We start from the raw sequence: 14,646 nt of genomic DNA on the forward strand, positions 1-14,646 counted from the left end.
TGGAAAGAGAAGTCCAAACAAAATGTAATTATAGCATAGAGTTAGCTTTTCTCCCCACTTCAAAGCTTGGAATCTGGTTGTTTTTACAGTTTGTAAAAATTCATAACATTGTAAGGCTTGGTGAAGCAATACCAACTTCGGTGTAGCTGAGGACCTTCATTCCCCACTGTTTTCTTCAGAGGAGGAAATTCCTGACCACTGTCAGGACTGTAAAGACTCAAGTGGTCCCTGGAGTGGTCACCAGTTCAGGCAGGGCTGTGTTTGAATATTGCTATAGGTTTTATGCCAAAACTTCCTGGCTGTGACTGGGACAGCAGCTGAAGCTGTGGCTCTGCTCTGGCACTGGTGATAGCTCTGCTTCAAGCAGCAGGTTGGGCTCAGTTACACCCACTGGAACTGTGTTTTGTGGTGATTCATGGAGGAGATGGTGAGGTTCAATGAAATGCAAAGCCCAGCAGGCAGGGTGCAGAAACAGAAGGAGTAATTACAGGAGCATCAGGGCACGAAGGGTGCTGAGGGATGGCACTTGGGTTCGCATGCCTGTGCAAATGCTGGGGTTTGCCTGCTTCCACCATGTTAAGCTGGAAGTGAAAAGATGTAATGCTCCATCTCGAGAGATATCCAGCTTCCTTGAAATATTTATGGCAGTTAAAATTTCTCTGTGCAGAACAAGCCAAAAATATTGGTGTACTTTGGATGAGTGTGTCCTTATACATATTTCAAACAATGCCTACCTCTTAAATGACCTTCTGCAGGCTGCTATGTAGTGCCAGGGAAGGGCCTCTATACATTTGTATAAATTACATATTATATATATGTAAGATAAATACATATAAATACAACATTGCTGATGTTGTATCTGCCATCTGATCTTGAAAAAATCAGCACAAACAGAGGAGAAAATATTTCCTATTTTAAAACTCTTTGATTACTTGCCTGTGAACAGTTTATGAATCCAGTTGGCCTGCTGTATATCTGGGAGGGATTCTTTGGACAAAGCACTTAGTGTATTTCATACTGTTTTAGCTGAAAACAAGTCATCTTTTTAATTATCCACTTTGAAAAGATGTCCACTGGCTAAATTCAGCAAAATTTTACATGCGTGTTGGGAGGTGTTAAGAGCAGCCTGAAAACAACAGTACTTGCTCTGAAGAGAATACTTTCATCAGGGTAAAGGGAAATCATTTGGGATCGTTATCAAACTGTTAGTCATTTCTGGAGGGCAAATTAATTGAGGAAAAATCCATTCTGCGCCACAGCCTATACTGGTGGGTAGGGGATGGTCATGCTCAGCTCACTGCACAGAAAAGAGAAACCACAGAACAAGGGCTCCTTTGTTCTCTCTGACGCATTTCCAGGAGACCTTGGTGGTTCACCATGCGAAGTCTGAAAAACTTGGTCATCAGCCCCGTTCTCTTCCCTGAGCCTCCAGGTGGATATAATGCAGTGCTCCCAACCCTTGTCCAGCCCTCCACGAACATCCTGGGCCTGGGGGAAGGTAAGAGCTCCCCTGCCTGGGAAGCAGTGCCACATTTGCAGCTTTACAGCCTGCCACAGCAGGTGGTGGCAGCACAAGAGTGTCCCCAGCAGCCATGCTGGCTGCCGGCCACCACTTTGGCAGGGCAGGAAGCTACAGCTCAGCCAAGCCCGGCAGAAGGGATGATCCAGCCCAGGGGAGGGAGGGTGATGGTGCATTGGGGTGGCAGGAGTTGTCTGACCAAGGCAGTCTCTCCCAGGAAATCTAGGGCACATTTAAAGTGGATTTGTTTGACCTCTGCCGAAGGCAGACCCAGGGACCTCACTGTGTCCCCTGGGGCCCTGTTGAGACAGCAGAGCGGATATTCAGGGCTATGCAGAGCTAAGCCCAACAGCTCACAGCTGTTTGACCATCGTAGAAAGTCTAACTTACCGAGAGGAATTTTTCCGTGTTGATTTGTATGATTTTCTTTGGAGAGCGATGGTCCTTTGGGCTCTCTGCTTTTTCACTCATCTGTTTAAAAAGCCCCATTTTGGGACATCCCAATTCTTTCAGCCAAGAAAAGCTGGATTCTGCTCCTGGCTTGCTCAGAAATGGTTGCTCAAGAGCAAAATGAAGCATTCCTGTCAGGAATTGGATGCACAGCATCCAATGTGCTCCTGGGGTCAGAGGAATAGGTCTTCGGCTCGCGGAGAAATCCTCCGCATGGCAGCGCATTACGTCAGTGCAGAGAGGGACCAGCCAGCTCTGCATTCCAATTGGAAACACAGCAGCCAGGTGATATGTCCAGCAAGAGGCCAGTTTAATAAACTTCCTGCTCAGCTTGAGGACAGAATAAATAGTTCCATGATGTCTGCTTAACAAAGCCAAATTGCACACCTCTCTGTATTGCAGAGCTGCTATGGTTAAGGGACTGTCAACATTTCCCATCTGGACGGAGGATTTAGCTGCCTTCTTGCACATCAGGGTGTTTGACTTACCCAGTGCTGCTACAAGACTGTGTTTTTACTGAATATAATTTTCATCCACTGGCTATGTCATCCTTGGGCTTGAAAAAGGAGTTTTGAGCAGTATTAGAGTAGAAGGATAATGAATATTTAAACACATAGTTTTGCAAACCCCTGGAGAATAAGGAGAAGCTTAGATGCGGACACACACAGAGTCTGGAGGTGGCAAATATTCTCCTTTCTGTGCTTTCAGTTTTAGAAGAATCCATGGGATTGAACTATTACTCATTACTGTCTGCCCCCCCAGCTTTCCCTTCCGCACCGGATGCGCAGTGTTTGTTTAGAAAGCAAACTTATTGCACTGTGTAATAAGATTTGAATGCAAACATTTAATTAACATTATCTGTTAAGAGGCATTGTTTAAACAACAGTTAACCTTTCTGTGCCAAAGCTGAATGGAACTTTGAAACTGGAGGCTGGGTTTTTTGTTCTGCTGACCAGTGCCACGGATTGATGTGCTGTTGATACAACCGCTTTCTCAGGTTTCACGTATGGAAGTCTGTGATGGAGCAGTAACTTCATTAATTTGGCCCACACTGATTCAGTTGAATGCTAATATTTTGACCTTATTCCCTAGGAGATATTCTTCCTGCTGCACAGACTTGGAAAGTGTGGCCATTCCTGTGTTGTGAGCCACATTTATGACAAATTCTCAGAAAGGTATTTCACACGTGAGTACATGAGTGTTGGTTGTTAACACTTTCTGTATTACCAGAAAAGGGTATGAGTCCTCATTGCTCTGTAGCTTTTGAGTGTTCCTTTGTGTTTTTCAGCACGCTGAGATGTACAGCTCTGCCTGCCCTGTAACCCAAGGAGAGAGAAGGAGGTGAGCCCTGTGTGCAGCTGACCTCACCTGGGCTTGACACAGCCATGAAACTCATGCCCCAGCATAGAGGATAAGGATGCACAGGTACTTACAAAAAAAACAACCTTAAAGAAATACAAAGGTATTCAAGCAAATAGCTCCTTCAGTGGCTTTGTGCATCTGAAGCCTTGTGGTGGATCCAGCAGGCTCTGTTAGGTAGGACTGTGGAGAAGCTGAACGTTGGTTAAGCATTGACTGACCCACACAGTCTGACTCAATGATCACTGAGGTGGAATCTGCCTGGTTATCTCGAGGAGGAGGAAGAAACTGGGCTAGGAATTATGTTTTGTGAAAATACAATACAAATTCCTAACCCAGTTTTCAGCTGGGAGAGCATGTTATTGTTAAACAATTGATACCATTTCATGGAAGCTTATTTTCTGTGCCTTAAGGGAAATTCAATTAAGTGAACTTCTATTTTAGAACACTGCTCTTTCCTGTCACTGATGAAGCAATAACAGTTGCAGAACATGGGATTTTCTGGGAGTGTTGGTTGTTTGCTCTCATTTATATTAATTTTTCAGCCTCTATTTGAATCTTATCTACAATAGTCTCTGAGAGAGCCCACTAGAGACCTAACTGATTTTGCTGGTGACTCCAGGCTGCTGTGTGCTTGCTGCCACAAGGCAAAGAGAAAGGCATGTCCCACAGCTGCAGGAGGTAGTGCTGGAGGTGCTGTGGCCCCAGTGAATAGGGCTGCACATGACAGCAGCTGAGGTTTGTGGCTCTACTGTACCCACAGGCTCTTGCTGACACCCACATGAGCCTGTTCCTCTGCATAGTGAACTGCTTTGGTCACTAACCAGCCCAGAAACCAAAATGTTCCCAAGTGGTGCAAGTCCATTTTCCTAGTCTTTGCCTTTCCGTGCTTATTACAGCTCAGCAAATGTGGATCTAGCCTGACAAGAAGTGTCAGAATTGGGGATTAATTATCTTTGAAATAATTTTGGTGATGGGATGGTGCCAGGACATTTGAATCTGCATTTCTCAGACACCCCGGATTCCCATAAACTGAGAGAAGAGGACAGTGTGGGCAAGGAATGCAGCATGAATGTGTAATCTTTCCAGACAGAGATATGTTAGCACCTCAGTGGGATGCTCTCTAGAGGCTGCTGTGCCAAAAAGGTGACCCTTCTAGGACTATGACCTTTTATAGAATGCTGGGTTTTAATGCAGGGCACGTTTTTGTAACTGACTCCTAGAAAAGTCTAAATACCCTGTTAATTAAGCTTGACAGTGCTGACAGAGTCTTAGTTAAAGCACTGTGTACAATATCAGTCTTGCATACCTCTATTTCCATCAAATGATCAGAAATCAAGTTATTTTTGTGTTCCTTTTAAGAGATGAAGGTCTGACAGCTTGTTCCCACTACCAGTACTGCTGGTTTATTAATTTTCCATAATTCTGAGCTTTCTACTCCATTCCCATCACTCTTTGGTTCTCTGTTCTGCTTCCTTAGCACTGACATTTTGTCACCTACCAAGAGCTTGTGTCTGGTGTATCTGGTGTTCAGCACCTGGTTTTGGGGGGTGTTTTTTGGAGACTGAGTCCCTGGGCAGAACTCATTTAAGCACAGTAGAAATCCAGCCTGAGCCAGGGCCGCTGCAGGATGTTGGCAATCCATGTGGCTTCTGGGTGCTGATTAATTGCTGGGTCTGTAAGAGTTAAAGGGAATCCAGTGCCTGGTCTTGCTGCCAGAGTCTCCTGCCTGTCTTGCCTGCGAGAGGGGAACCAGTCCATGCCAGCCTTTGAGTCATGCCACAAGCACAGGCCAGGGCAAAACCCTCTGCTTGCTGCACAAATCCTGCAAGCAGCTCACTTCTTTCTCTTTTTCAGTACCTATGCTTCAAGGCACACTGAAGCAGCTCTTAGTGGAGGTGAAGGCAGGAAATGCTCATGTTTTGGAACTTCATCCTGCTGGGCTCCTTCCCAGGGGACAAGAGCAGTGGATGCCTGTTGTCCCCTCCTGTCCCCAGATAGCTGGGGAGCAGACAGCACATGTCTGGCTCTGCCTGGCCTTATGCAACCCATGGGTCACTTCAGGAAAAGGAAATTCCCAGCTGCTCCCCAGGACAGCCTGAATCTGGAAATGGTGCAAGGGGAACTTAACCTGGGCATGGTAGTTGGGATCTGGCCTGAAATCTCCTCTTCAACGCAAGAACTAGTTTGCTGTCTCTGTCTAAATGTTTTTGTCTGTCTCTGCTTAAAAGCTTTAAATAATATCACAAAACTACTCACACATCCCACGCTGCGGAACAGATAAACAGTGAGAGGAGATGAGCATGTTTAACAAGCTGGAACACAACCAGAAAAGACTTAAAGCCTGTGATCAACTTGGTAGCACACAGAAGCCACCAGGGGGTGGTCACAAGGCTTGACTCGAGTTCCTCCTCTTCTGCTTTCTTATCCTGGTGTACATCCTTGATCTCCAAATTAATAATTCTCTGGTGACTTAGGCTTGATCAGCTCTTCAGCTCTTTTTGCCGTTGCAGGGAAGGTGTGCATCAGGGTCTCAGGATCCTGAAAGAGCCCCCATGTCCTGAAATCCCATTTCTTAGGCTGCAGTTCATCTTGTCTGTTCTCCCTAACTGCCTCTTGCCCTCCAGCTTTGTGTTCGCACTCAGCCCTCGTGATCTAGAATACAAATAAAGAGATTTTGTGGGAGACTACCAGAAGATTGCAATCTTATCTCTCATTCCAGACAGATCCTGAAATGACTCGTTCTTTCTCCTCTTTTTATTTCACAATATAAGCATTTCGCAGAGGAGGTGACATCTTTCAGTGCTTTAGCATTTCATCTCCCTATGTCTTCACATTTTTTTCCACTTTCTCATCTGCAAGTTACCAACTTAATTATGCTGCACAATGACTTTAAAAAGGCAAATGCTAACAAAGGCTAACGAGGATATTTCTTGGCAGGTGGTCATTGCTTTGCCTTGGGCCCATAACTTTATTTGCCACTCTCTGCTGGGCGCTGAAGCCATGCTTGTGTTTAAAGATAATTGCTCCAAGCAAGATTATTTCATATTTTCTGTGTATGCTTTCAGGAGGGTTTGATGCTCCATAATCTGCCCATTATAACCACATCTCCAGACAATAGCAGGCTGCAGAATACAGTGTGATAAAGTGTTAGCAAATCTTGTTCGTGTTCATCCCCTTTCATTATGTCTAGGTTCTAATGGTTTAAGAGCACACAATTTTTTTTTTAATGGGGCTCAAATAATGGCTGCAGATTTACCCAGTTTTCTTCACCCACAGGCAAAGATGGCATGGACTCTAGAAGAGATGCATGAAACTTTTCTGAATCTGTCTGTCAAAGCAGCATGAGCTTGAGTAAGATCTTTCTATCTAATGATGCATATTGACTAATCACGTTGATGTGACTGAACCAGCCTTCAGTAAAGGCATCAGAGAATAACTGCAGCAGCTACCATCTTCTCCAGGGAATTCCAGGTAAATTTCTGAAGCTCAGTGTGTCCTGTCTTTTTATGACCCATTTTCCACAAGCAGTACAATGATGCTCCTTACTTTTGCAGCAGAGCAATTTCTTGTTATTTAATTTTCTTCTCTGAGCATAGTTGGTAGCTGAAGTAATCAAATTCCATTCAAGATTGAGCAGAAGCGACTTTGCCTCCGTTTTCTGTCTTGTTAGAGATATAATCATTGTTTAAAGACTTGAGAACTTGTGCTTCTTGCAAGACCGGTTTCTTTAAATTCCTGGACACATATTTAATTTCTGAGTGCCACGTGTCAATTAAGTCCTGAAAACATGGTGGAGGCACATAATTTCCACATGGGTCAGAACCATCTTTTGCAAGACTAGAAAGGATCTGATCTTGTCTCAAATTGTACTCCTGGTTCCTAGAAATGCTCTTGCTAGGAGATAAGGAATATGATGTAACCACGGATGTCCACTGGGTATTCTGGATTGAATGAAATCCTCCTTGTCTACCATGAGAGTGGTCATAGAATAAAAATTCCAGATGGGCTAATCATAACACAAACATTCACTGAGGTTTCGAGCTGGAACATCTGGGAGAACAACTATGGAGCAAAATGCTAAAAAGAAAAGGTGCATTCATCCTGATTGGGATAGCTTTTACCCCCGAGTGGCCAGGGCTCCTTACTGAGGGGAAGAGCTGTCTTCATTTGGCCAGCGATAATTAACAGCAGGAATTCCCAGCCAGTCCCCCCTTGGACTTGAAGGTGAGCTCACAAAGCTACTTACTGGGGGTGAGGAGGGGTCTCTTGGGGAATCTTGTCCCTGGTGAAGAGCACTGTGGAAATCTCTGGTGTTTGGGTGAGGCTTTGTAGTAATACTCCCTGTTTTTCTTCATTCATGTTTTAATTTATCATGTGGAGAATGGAGCTGACTTTGAGTTTGCTCTATGTGCCATCTACAGGTACAGGGATGAGCGAGGCTTCTCCTCCCGCTGAAACCATCCTCATGCTTTGTGTTTAATGTAAACAGTGTGTTTAGGAATGTATTGTCTGTGGCAGACCTGACATCACAACCAAATTCTTTAAAATCAAATATTATGGGGGAATCGTGTGTCAGCTGCCTAGTGCTGAAATGTATGGAATGGAATTAAGCAAACCTTTTCTTAATTAAAAAAATGAAAATGGATTCTGAACTTTATCTAAGGGTCACTTTGGGATGATTTTTAGACAGAAAAAAATCTTGGCTTTCTGGCAGGACAGCTGTGAGGGAGTGTTCTATTCATTAGAACACAATTTGTCCAAGAAAATACGTTCCAAGTCCTAATCAATTTAGATGAAAACTTGCTGGACAGGGTTCAAGCAGGCCAGTTATGGAGCCTTATAAAGCCAAACCCACATGTCTCAGTGGGCAAGAGGCAAGATAATCTTAGCTTACAATGGAATGTTTAAATTTATACAGCTAAGACACTGACATAGGCACAAGGCTTCGTTCTTTTGGGCCATTTTTTTTTTTAACCAGAAACATGTGAAGAATTAGGATTTTAAAGAAAGGGAATATCCCTTTAAGATATAATCACTCATGGTGGATGGACTGTGGCTAGATCCATCCTTGCTTCAGCATCTATAGAAAGATTTTTGGAAAAGACCAGCTTCCAAAGCACTAGAAACAGAGGTGTGCCTCCGAATAAAGGTCCTTGGCATCACAGCCTCTTGCAGAGTTTTAGAATTCCCAACTGTATAAGGAGATTTTTTTTTTTTAATGAGCTGCTTCAGCAGTGAAAATGAAGCAGTTTGGAGAAGCTGTTGCAGAGTGAGCCCCTGGGAAGGTGACACCATGCACAGCATTGTTCCACAGTTAAATGGAGGCTCTTTATGATGACACATTGCTACCAAGCACAGAAAACCACAGCACGGCACACTCCCAGCCCTCCTGGGGTTAATGGGAGCTATTTTAGGATTTGCTTTTCTGTCATTCAGTCAGTTTCTCCATTATTGCAGCTGGTAGCTTTAAAACAGTGCATTTGCAGATCCATGCAAATTCCCATAGGGATGAGATATATAACCTGAGCAGTCTTTAACCTGGGGAATGTTTCATTTCTTAATCTGAAATGGTTTTCTAACTTGCAGAGTCTTAGCTAAAGTTAATCTGCACCACAAACATGAGTCAGGGGTGTTTTTCACAGTAACTTTCAATGCTTGGTAGAAAGTCACAGCAACGAGTCAGTCTCTGAAGTGCCAATTCACATTCACCTCTTTGCCAGTGAATGCTCTGCTCTCCTGCATCTGTCACTGGGAAGTGACAAACACACCATTTCTCTTCTCTCATGACTCTATTCTGGCACTAGAAGGTCTTCACTGACTCCAGGGGGAAAAAAAATTCTTTCTTTCTGTAGTGGCCCTATCTACACCGCAGGGCAGCCCCTCAGTCCCAAACTTGTTACTCACTAGCCTTCTCCTGTCCAGGGACTGAGACCTGAGCCAGGAGCTGTCTTTTCTCATCATAACTGCTGTAATTTCAGGGGGCAGTGAAACACCCCTTCTGCCAGTCCTCCTCCTTTGTCCAACACCCCCACCCTGCACCTGCATCCCCCTCTTGGCTCAGAGAGGGATTTACTGGCATGGCTGGGCTGGATAGGGAGGAGAAGGAGCATACAGTATTGTTAAGCAACTTGTGGTTAAAGTCACAAACTCTGGAGGCTTCTTGACTACTGTAAACGCCAGTGCTTCGTTGTCCCACAGCCTCTTCCTTCCTTCACGCCCCACTCTGCCAAGTCAGCCACCTGAGACTCTGCTTACTGCTCTTGTTTTCCCTGGCTCTTCTCACTTGTTTACTTAAAAATCTCTCTCCCTCCCCTTCCCTTCATTTGAATTTCTTGCGGGAGGGTCTTTTAAGGACACCTACTTTAATCAGAATTTCCTGTGAGTTAATAGGCAGCTTTTTTTGAGTTTTACATGTTTTGAAACAAAATTGTAATCATTTCTTCATTGCCCCTTCCCCGAACTCTGCTTTCAACAAACCCTATTCTTACAAAAAATCGTGGTTTTAAAGGGCCAGTTTAAAAGGCAGAGGAGGAGGAGGAGGAGGGGTGCTTTGGATACAGCAGGACAGCCTGTCACCCAAGGGAAAACAGCCGACATGCTGCTGAGGCTGGCTGCATATTTTCGTTTCAAAAAGCACTCCAGACTAAAACCACCTGTGAGTGAGTCTGGCTGGCTGATTTAGTAGGGCCTGGTGCAGGGTGTCCTGTCAAAAGCCACACTTATTTTCACAAAAGCTAATGAATCAGGTTTTATGTGGCAGGGCGACAGCTCGTTGGGACAGGCTCATTAAAACCTTGTAAAACAAACTGTAAGCAAGAGGTGCAACATTTCCTTATCCAAACCCCGAGAATAGACAGGCGTCCTATGGAAAAGTGAGTCATATTCTCTGTGGTACATTCTGTTCATTCTGTTATAATAAACATGAGTGTTTGTTTGCTGAGCCCATCAGCATCCAGATCTAAACTTGATTAGGAGGACAAGCTCCTCGGCCGCTGCCGGGCTCGCGTGTGCTCTGCTCTGCGGTCGCTTTGTTGTATAACAGCACCAGTCATGTCAGGCTGCCATTCCAAAAGGAAATAACAGCACTCCCCTCACTGCTTTCAAATCCATCCCAAATTTCATTTAGAGACATCAAAGCAATTACTCTAATACTTTCCATGCTTTCCAAATGACTCATCTTTGAAAGAAACTGCTGGAAAATGAGGCGCAACCAATATTCCTTAATTCCAAGGTTTGAGGCTTTTAAGAATCTTGTGGAGACAAGTCAAAATAAGAAGCCACAAACCCACCTTCTCATAAGACCCTTCTCCACGTTTTATATATTTCTGTGCTACCAATTGGAGCTGTTTTTACAAGCTACATGCCAGATCCATGACTGCAGAAGGTGAATTAGCTGGACAAATGTGTTTATTGCTACTGCTGTTGGAAGATGACTTTTGAATAGGATGATGCTTGGCTGCATCTAGAACCAGTAGTGAAATAAGGGATTGTCTGCTGGAAACAAGGGGACTTCTGGGAAGGAAGTTTCTATGCAGCTTGAGTAGCACTTTGGAAATCTGACTCTTGCCCAGTTATAAGAATGGACAAGATCTCCAAAATTTTAAATGCTTGCTGCATTTCTAAGAACTGTAGATGGGGCAGGAGGGATTGCTTCTGACTTCAGTGGGAAGAGAGCTGGACATTGCCATGGGTTAGCAATTCATGGGACTCTAGCTTGAAGCATTTCAGCTATTTCCATAGAGTCACTTGCTAACTGCAATTATTTGTCTAATGCAGTGCTCCAGGATGTGAGGTCACTATCCTGCAAAATCTGAAAGGAAGGGCTAAGGACAATGACCATCCCCTGTCTGGCTCTGACAGGTAGGCATTCCCAGCCTCTGGGGTGCATGATGGTACCCTTAAGGCTGCTCATTTTGCTGACTTGTTTCCTTCCTTCCATCTTTATCCACACATGGAAGGAGCAGTGGTACTGCTGTTGCAAGGTATCTCATGCAAGAGGACCACACACCGAAAAGCTCTGGAGGAACAGCATAAGAATGCAGGTAAATGGCTACTTTACTCTTCAAACTGAACCTACCACAGGGCACTTGTGTAAGAAACACTCTTTAGCCTTTTGGCTCTGGCAAATATCTGGTGATACTTTTTGAGGTGTCTTCTGGCCCTGATAATATTTTTTTTTTAATTCTCTTCTGGTTATCCAATTACTGAAGTCTGTTCATCCTTTTCAGTCCCTTATTAAGGTATTTTTAGCAGTCAAGCAAAATCCCATATTGTCCCTCCTCAAAGTTTCCTTGTGCCATTCTGTGTTGAGGTGGAGAAGTGCTTCAGAGCCATGTCAGATGCTCCCAGCATGCACAAGCCAGCTCCAGGAGCCAGTCCAACTCCAGGTTCCCAGAAAGAGTCCAGGAAAGTCTCCCATCCCACAGAGAAGCAGCAGCCAAAGGCTCTCCTCACCCACTACAGTGTCCCAGCTTCCCCCCGTGAGTCATGCATCACAGGAGGGCTTCTGTTGACTATAAGGGGGATGTTTAATAAACCTGAGGTTTTTAATCTTTAGATGTTCACAGCTGTTCACAAAAACATAAAATTCACAGTCCAGCATGAGCAGCTACACGCTGAGAGAAAAAATACATAGCATTGTACTTGAGCAGGGCCAGGATCTCTTTGTGAGTTCTCTGGCAGGAATTAATGGTTGGCATTACATTGTTCTAGGTAAAATACAAGCAGTTTATCCAGTAATAGAGCCTGTTGAATCTAGGGCAGCCTGACTTCTTGTAACATCCCCTGTGTGCCCATGCCTGTGTTGTAGGTAGAAACACCACATCTAAGAAGCGAGGAATGGCTTAGAATCATAGAATAGTTCAGGTTGCAAAGACCTCTAAGATCATTGAGTTGAACTGACTTGACTTCTGCTTTTTTACCTCTATCACTACCTGTCTTCTTTCCATTGTGGAAATTGTCACCCTGTGACCAAATCATTGAAGTGATGATTTTTAAATTTTTTTTTAATCTGCTCTCCCTGGAGAAAAGTATATTCACACATAATTTTATGTGTGTGAGCGCTTAGACAAAAGCAGGGTGTGCTGGAAGCTGCAGGTCCCAGTCTTTGCTGGCTCCTGGTGAGGCATGGATGCATAAAACTATTTGGCATGTGCTGCTGCAAGAAATCCATGTGCAAGCATGATGAGGTATCCGTGGGTGCAGAACAATCTCCCTGGGAACTCTGATGCTTGGTTTGCTGACAGTTCCACTGAAGCAGCTTTTAGTTGCTTTCCACCTCAGCTTGTTTATCTGTAAAATGGAAATAGGGAAGTTCCTAGAGAACCCAGAGCCATATTTTTAATTATTCATAGCTTTTGCATACCCTTGAGGAGAGCATAAGCTGTAAATCTCTGAAGCTGCATACCAACATTTCTGTGGTTTAAGCATCAGGGGAGCCCCTTTTCCAAAGACACTGCTGTGTTCTTCTGGCTGTGGGTTTCATGGCAAGCCTGTGTTCAGCCCTTGGCAGGCACACCAAGCACTGGGACCCCCTGTCCCCTCTCTGTGTGCAGAGCCAGGTGTTTTCCTGCAGAGTTTGTCCTGCTGGGAGCTGCAGGCTGGAGCTGGGTGCGTGCTGTGCTTCTGAAGTGCCGAAAGCGGCGTGTGGCAGATCTGGGCTCTGCAGTCTGTGGGGGCGGGGGGCAGTGAGCCCTTGCCAGCACCAGCAGGGCCCTTTCCCAAGCCCCAGCCACACTCTGCACCCAGGGCCAGGCACTGCCAGGGCGATGGGCATGCCCAGTGCATCCCAAACAGGATGGAAGGTCGCTCAGGTCACCCTGTGCCTCTTGGTGAGCAGCCCCCGTGCTTTACCATCAGCTCCCCAGAGGCTGTGACATTTGAGCCTGCACTGCCTGCCCCAGCACAAGGAGGTCAAACAAATTGAATTCCTCTTCAAATTAGCTGTCTGTGGCTTTGATCCCTGTCCACTGGAGACCTGGAGCTGGAAGAATGCTCACCATGTTCCAGCTCCTCACAGAGCCAGGGGAGAGGTGATGCCCCTGGCAAACGCGTGTGCTCGCAGAGCTGTGCTCAGCTGGAGAGTCATCACTGGAGCGTGGCCTCTGCCGAGAAGGAGCCCAGCTTCCCTGGGCCTCTCTCTTACAGATGTTAATCCCTTCCTATTGTCCTTGCAAGTTATAACAGAATAGTAAGCTGCAGAAAAGAGAGGGGATATGTTCAATTTAAGCAGCAAGATTACGATGTTCCGAATAAAGCCGTATTTATTAATAATTACCTCTCTGCCATGACTTTAAATTCAAACAGCTGGACAGCCTCTGCTCTTTATTAATTTCCTTGGATCCTTGGCACGAAGCCCTCAATTCCTGTGATGTAATGGTATAAAAAGTTGGCTCCTGACCGAGCTTCCACCCACAAGTTCTAAATTTGGAGCATGGCAAATTTCTGCAGATTCCAGAGACAGGCTATGCTCAAGACGTGCTGATGCCTTCAGTCCCATCCTAGTGCACCAAACAACAAGGTTGTGTGCTTTTTATAACAGGGATCATAAATATGACTCAGATGCACATGTTGTCTATGTAAGCACTTGGGGTTGGCTATCACTTTATGGCACTGGGAAGAAGCCAAGCCAAATAAAAATTGTTTTGAGTAAATATTACATTTCTAGAGCATGAATAACTTTTCTCTGCAGCCAACGTGTCACTAATGGGAATAAGGAAGAAGACGGGGTGGGGGGAAAGCAGTAACTAAATCATCCCTCTAAACACAGACAGTCTGCAGCAAGACCTGTTGTTTGGACTCGTCTGGGGTGTGATATCCTAGATAATTCGTAGCAGGTCTCAGCAAGGCCACGAGAGATGGAAATAAAAATAGCTGTATAGCTCAGCACCATCGTGCTGCACAGCTCTCTTTTGGGTGGGATCTCCAGCAGTGGTATGTAAAGCAGGCAACCAGAGAACCTAGTGTCCTCCTCTCCCCCATGTGGTCCCAAATGTGCAGAGGCTTAAGCATGTGGATTGCTCCATGGAGATCAGTGTTGCTACTCACATGCTCGGCGCTGAGCATGTGCACATGGCTGTCCAGGACCTGGGCCAAAAGGAAGGATGAGGTTTTCATCCTGCAGATTTAGGACCCCAGGGGATGTCTGCACTGCAGAACAAGGGGGGAAGCACAAAAGGAGCCCACGTGCAGCCTTGCATCCAGAAGGATGCAGCTTGCTCGCAGCTCCGTGGGGCAGGGATGTGCCATCCCACCACCAGTGCAGGGCTGGTTCATCTTGGCTGCTGGCTCTGCTCCAGCAAGCTGAGAAGTCTCAG

General features: G+C 45.3%; 1 long non-coding RNA gene across 1 annotated transcript in view; it reads left to right on the top strand.

Moving 5' to 3' along the window:
- The first annotated feature begins 7,240 nt into the window (after positions 1 to 7,240).
- The window catches only part of LOC146436675 (uncharacterized), a 29,441-nt gene continuing 22,035 nt past the window's right edge, over positions 7,241 to 14,646 (top strand). The window contains exons 1-3 of the long non-coding RNA XR_014852751.1: positions 7,241 to 7,555; positions 11,108 to 11,191; positions 11,290 to 11,373. This is a non-coding gene — a long non-coding RNA (uncharacterized LOC146436675). The remainder of the gene's footprint in view (positions 7,556 to 11,107; positions 11,192 to 11,289; positions 11,374 to 14,646) is intronic.

Source organism: Lichenostomus cassidix, chromosome 5 (assembly GCF_008360975.1).
Source record: "Lichenostomus cassidix isolate B80296 chromosome 5, HeHo_3.0, whole genome shotgun sequence".
Lineage (NCBI taxonomy): Eukaryota > Metazoa > Chordata > Aves > Passeriformes > Meliphagidae > Lichenostomus > Lichenostomus cassidix.